This window comes from Vulpes vulpes, chromosome 7 (genome assembly GCF_048418805.1).
Source record: "Vulpes vulpes isolate BD-2025 chromosome 7, VulVul3, whole genome shotgun sequence".
Lineage (NCBI taxonomy): Eukaryota > Metazoa > Chordata > Mammalia > Carnivora > Canidae > Vulpes > Vulpes vulpes.
Window position 1 is genome coordinate 116,507,733 of NC_132786.1, and position 6,000 is coordinate 116,513,732.

At 40.6% G+C, this 6,000-nt stretch overlaps 1 pseudogene; it reads right to left on the bottom strand.

Annotated features, from left to right (window-relative positions):
- The window catches only part of LOC112929907 (replication factor C subunit 5 pseudogene), a 28,806-nt pseudogene extending 23,057 nt beyond the window's left edge, over nt 1-5,749 (bottom strand).
- Nucleotides 5,750-6,000: the final 251 nt, after the last annotated feature.

Below are 6,000 nucleotides of genomic sequence, written 5' to 3' on the forward strand. Positions count from 1 at the left end.
ATTTGTTAATGTATAAAGACACAATTGATTTTTATATATTTTTGCATCATGTAACTTTTTAAAAAAACATTTATTGTGAGAGAGTACATGCATGCACACACACAGGGAGGGGCAAAGGGAGAGGGAGGACAGAGAGTCTTAAGTAGACTCTGCACTGAGTGCAAAACCCCATGTGGGGCTTGATCTCTCACAACCCTGAGATCACGACCCTGAGATCACGACCTGAGCCAAAATCAAGAGTTTTAATTGACTGGGAAGCCATGTTCTCCATGCATTATGAAATTTTACTAAATTTGCTTATTCTGACAGTTTTTTGGTGGCCTTTAGGATTTGGTTTATGAAATTATGTCATATGCAAATATAATTTTGGATCTTCCTTTCTGATTTGGATGCCTTTTATTTTTTCTTGCTTGATTGGCCTTGTTAGGACTTCACTACTATCTCGGATGGGAGTGGTAGGAGTAAGCATTCTTTATCTTGCTCTAATCTTAGAGGCAAAGCTTTTAACCTTTCACCATTGAGTATGATGCTATTTGTGGGCTAGTCATGTATATCCTTAATAACGTTGATGTTTGTTCCTTGTATATTCAACTTGAGAGTTTTTATCATGAGTAGATGTTTAATAATGTCAAGTTATTTTTCTATATTTATTGAGATGATTGACTTTTTTTATCTTTAATTCTATTAATGTGATGTATCACATTTATTGATTTGTGCATGGTGAACCATCCCTGTATCCCAGAGATGAATCCTACTTGATCATGGTGCGTGATCTTTTTAATGCTGTTAAGTTTTGTCTGAGAATTTTTACAGCTATATTTATCAGATATACCTGTAATATTTTCTTCTTGTAGTATCCTTATCTGGCTTTGGTATCAAGGTAATGCAGGCCAAAGGAAGTATTCCCTTTCTTTGATTCTTTTTGGGAAGAGTTTGAGAAGTATAAGAGTTAATTCTCCTATAAATGTTTGGTAAAGTTACCAGTGAAACAACTGGCTCCTGGGTATCCTTCAATGATTGGTTTATTTCACTTAGTATAATGTCCTCAAGGTTCACTGATGTTCTACTATATAACAGGATTTCCTTCTCTTTTAGAGCTGAACAATTTCCCATTGTGTGTATATACCACATGATTCCACTTATATGAGTTTTCTAAAATAGTCCAACTCAGAGAAACAGAAAGTTGAATGGTGGTTGCAAGGGGCTAGGGGGAAGAAGAAATTGGGATTTGCTGTTCAATGGGTATAATAGAGTTGGAGTCATATAAGTTTAAAAGTTCTAGAGGTCTGCTGTACAGCATTGGGTTTATAGATTGTATTGTCCTGTACACTTAAAAATGTTTTTTCTTTAAAGATTTTATTTATTTATTCATGAGAAACACAGAGACAGGCAGAGACATAGGCAGAGGGAGAAGCAGGCTCCCTGAAAAGAGCCCAATGTAGGACTTGATCCCAGACCCCAGGATCACCCCCTGAGCCAAAGGCAGATGCTCAACTGCTTAGCCACCCAGGCATTCCTAAAAATTTGTTGAAATAGTAGATCTCCTTTTATGTATATTTTACCACAATAAATATAAATATATAACTAAATAAAATTACTACATTAAAAAAAAAGTTGGGTACCTGGTAGTACAATCAGTTAAACATCCAACTCTTGGTTTTGGATCAGGCCCTGATCTCAGGGTCTTATTGATCCCTGATGCCCGTGTTGCGCTCTGCACTCAGTGTGGAGTCTGCTTAAGACAGCCTCTTCCTCTCCCTCTGCCCCTCCCATCTGCATGTGCATGCTCTCTAATAAATCTTTAAAAAAAATCATGGTTAAGGCACTTTAAGCTACATATATGTCTGGAATAGAGATCATTGTACATAGTAGTATCTCCTTTAAAACTGATCCACTCAGAACACACTAGAACCTCACTTAGGTTTTAAGCACACTGCTGAGAAGGCCATAGCTGGCCTTGGGGGTAGTAAGGGATCCTGAACGCATGGTCACAGAAGGTTGGGAGGAGTGTGTAGCCCAGTACAGAGCAGATTAAGCTGTATTCAAACACATGAGACATTGTTCTTGAGCAGAGAGACTTGTTTTCCAAAGGGTTAGGCTTCAGGGGGCCAATGTTGCGGTGGGAAAGCCTTTGGCTTTGCCAGAGTGCCCCAGAGCTTCACAGCAAGACAGTACAATGTCTCCTGAGGGGTGAGGCAAGTCATGTAGCTGCTGGGAGGCCATCTGCTAGGGGACGTCAGAGGAAAGTCCCTTCCAGCTTTGAAACTCCTTGACTCAATGACAATACTTATCAGTTAAATTAACAAATTATTCTGTTAGACAATGAATTTTCATCAAGGACTCCCTCTACCTATTCTCTTCTATGTGATAAATATTAGCTGCGACTCAGAACTTGGGGGAAAATGTTTAAACCTTCTTTAGAGACCTCTGTGTGAGCACTGACATGATGCCCTGACACTCCGGTTTTCTGGCCTCTGTGGCAGGGGCCATGTCACCTCCTGCTTGGAGAACCAGGCTCTTGTGTCTGTGAATCATAGAAATCCTCTTCAAACCAGCATAAGAAAAATGTGCAATTTATCTTAAGTTTCAACAGAGCTATTCCAGAACATCGAAGAGCAAGAAGTATAGTCTAGCCTGAAGGAATTCATCGTAGGAAAGCCATCAGGCAGGCAGCCACTCGGTTTCTCCCTATGTCTTTGTCTCCCTTAATCTCCGGCACATGATCTTCTTATACTCTCAGTCCATTAGCTTCATTCTCCTCTCTGTAGACGAGCGTTCTTAGCTTTTCCCCATGCAAAGCTGTCCCACAGGGCTACAGGCAGGCTTACAGAACTCCCCAAACTGCTGGCACAGTCTTGATTGACTGGCTTGGGTCAGATGTCTGCACCTGCTCTGGGTGGTCGTTGGTCAGTGACAGGTGGTAGAAATATGGGGGTTTCTCTAAATAGAGGGTAAATCTCAGGGGTGCCTGGGTGGCTCAGATGGTGAAGTATCTGCCTTTGGCTCAGGTCATGATCCCGGGGTCCTGGGATCGAGCCCCACATTGGACATCCTGCTCAGCGGGGAGTCTGCTTCTTCCCGTCCCCCCTGCTTGTGCTGTTGCTATCTCTGTCTCTCTCTCTCAAATACATCTGTTAAAAAAAAAAAAAAAAAAAAAAAAGGAAGGTAAATCTCGGAGAAAGGGAGCAGTTAATGAATAGAGAAGATAACTCAAGGTGTTATTGAGATGACCAAGGGATAGAAAGTTTTATCACAGTACTTGGTACAGAAAAATTGATAAAATAAGTATTAGATTTAGCTTAGCTACAAATACCAAAAGCAAAAAAGTTGACCCGAGATAGGAATTTAGCATGGGAGTGAACTGTAATTTCCTATGCTAGCTGGGTAACTTGAAGCTCACAGAACTCAAATTTGTGTCCTAACAGAGTCGCAATTCATAATATTGCAAACTTCCAAGGTCACTATTAGTGATTTCTGAACTCAATAGTGTCAGAGATCTCTGATGATTATTACAAATAATTATTATATTTCTTTCTGAAACATCCACTACTAAAAATTGCAAAGAAAAATAAAAAGGCCAAGGGTTCAATATTTAATTCTTAAGATATAACATTGATCATGGTCAAATAAGATAAACGTAGGCCACTTAAACATTTCAAATTTGGCCCCACATAATGACCAAAATAATAATTTAGGGGCACCTGGGTACCTCAGTGGTTGAGCATCTGTCTTTGGTTCAGGGCGTGATCCCGGGGTTCCCACAGGTGCCCTCCCTCTACCTGTGTCTCTACTTCCCTTTCTGTGTCTCTCGTGAATAAGTAAATAAAATCTTTAAAAATAATAATTTAAAAGCAGCAGGAAGGATTGTTGAATATATTACATCTTTGAAGTGCTTTTTGAAAATTATTAGGTAAACTTTGATATTTTACTTAAAATCATCCATCACTTCTAGTGAAACTTCCATTGGGAATATCAAAACTATCCCGATGGGGTTAAAATAGGCTCAAAGACTGAGAAAATTGCTTTACGAGAAAATATAATCTATGGAGCTGTAAGCTCTGAGTTGGTGTGATTTTATATGACAAAGCCAATTATAGGCATATCCACTCTCTACTTACTGAGAGCTAATTTAAGCTAACATTATTTCATATAATATTCTTTGGGAACTAAATCCTTTGCTTCTTAGATGCATAAAACTCCTTCTGACTTCAAAGGGAGTTTTGCCTACTGGAAACTGGATCATGTTCCTCGACATTACTCTTATATGATCTTCCTTTTCTCTTCTTTTTAGTTTCCTGATGCCTGGAGATTTTGATGGATGGGTGCAGCTCCCATGCTAGTGTGTATTAATGTCTCTCCCACTGGCCTCAATGGCCCAAGTAACATTTAAGGATAGTTCTGTTGGCATGCTCCTGAGAAATTGCACACTTTAATAGACACAATTTTAAAAATATATCAGTAGGTATTTAAAACACTAAAGAATGTGCCATATGAGAAAATAAATAGTCCACAGTGCTGGCACGATGAACAGAGACATGTGCTCTGTTTTTGCTCTATTGCACTCGTAAAGCGCTCTGAAATGCTATGGGTCAGGTAAGAGGGTAGAGAAACTATAGCAAAGGGTAGAAACTCACCAATTATTCGATACTTTAAAGAATTAATGAAATACAGCCCATTGGCTCTTGCAATTCTTTTCAAATGAAAGTGTATCATCAGTCTTCTGTGAAGAAAAAAAAAACTAGCTTTGTCAAGTCAAGGCTAATTTCATTCAACAGTTATATGCAAATTGATATTTTAGATGAAGATGTTTCAACTAAAGGTCAAGAGAATGCCCCCAACTAAATTGGGTTTCAAAGGGCAAAGAGGAACTCCAGACTCATTTGTTTTTATCAGTATTTTGCTGCACCCACAGTGCCTGTGTCCTAATCGGATTCAGGCTGAGCGGAGAAGCCTGACGATGGCTCTTTGGTCTGTGATGGTACCTGGCTCTGGATCCAGATCTATTCACATGACAGACATGGTCTGTTTCCCTCCTTGCTGCCAATCATCATTTTCTTCCAGTTTGGGAAAGTAATGCCAACCTCAGTTATTTGAGTTGTTTTCTTAATTAATTGAGATTATGTGATCATAACTAAGATTTTGGCAGCAGTGGCTAGAACAGACTTATTAATGATGATCAATTATGACCAGGTGGGCTTTTTGACAGCTGATTTTTACCTGACAATATGTGTAAAGCCTTTAATTAGATAAATATAGCTAACAAGCTGACCTCACCATCTGCTGTCATTTCTTGCGTAGAACATTTCATTCATTGCATATGAAATATTAACCCTGTTTAGTGCAGTTTCTGCTGCACAGAACTTGCAGTCGATCCATCTGTAGAGCCAGGGGTTGAGAGCCTCTCAACCTCCTTGTAGCCTCATGACCCAGAAATAATTGCCCAAACCTGGTTGGTAAAGATGTAAACATTTCTATTCTTGCTCCAAACCAAAGTGGGTAAACTAGGCCCCTTTCCTTTTGGGCAGTTCATCAATAGCTTCCCACCAAAGCGATTCTCAGGCTTGAAGGCTTGCTTTGCTGTGATGGCTGGTGGCAGGCAGCTGCAGTGACAGCTGTAACCATGGCAGCGGTTCAAGTACACATAGTGGAGCTGCCATACCTGACTTGGGTTCTCTTCAGGCCTGAGGTGTCCCTTTCCCCAGCAGCGGGGGTGAGATGGGCAGGAGCGTCTCACAGGTGTGCTCCCCATCTCCACCCCCCACCCCCGAATTGCTTACTCTCCATTACATGAGCTCGCTCAGAGCTCCCTGTGCGATTAGCTCAGGCTCTTTGGCAAGACCTCGAAGTTCCTCTGCTCCCTCTACCTCATCTTGCTTCCCCACCTTCTCCCAGTGTTGTTCCTCAGCTCCCCAATAAAAGCCCTGCACCCAAATTTCTTTCCTACAGTCTGCTCCCGGACGCGAGAGCTGCAACATACAGTTATGTCGCAAGAGCTTCCTT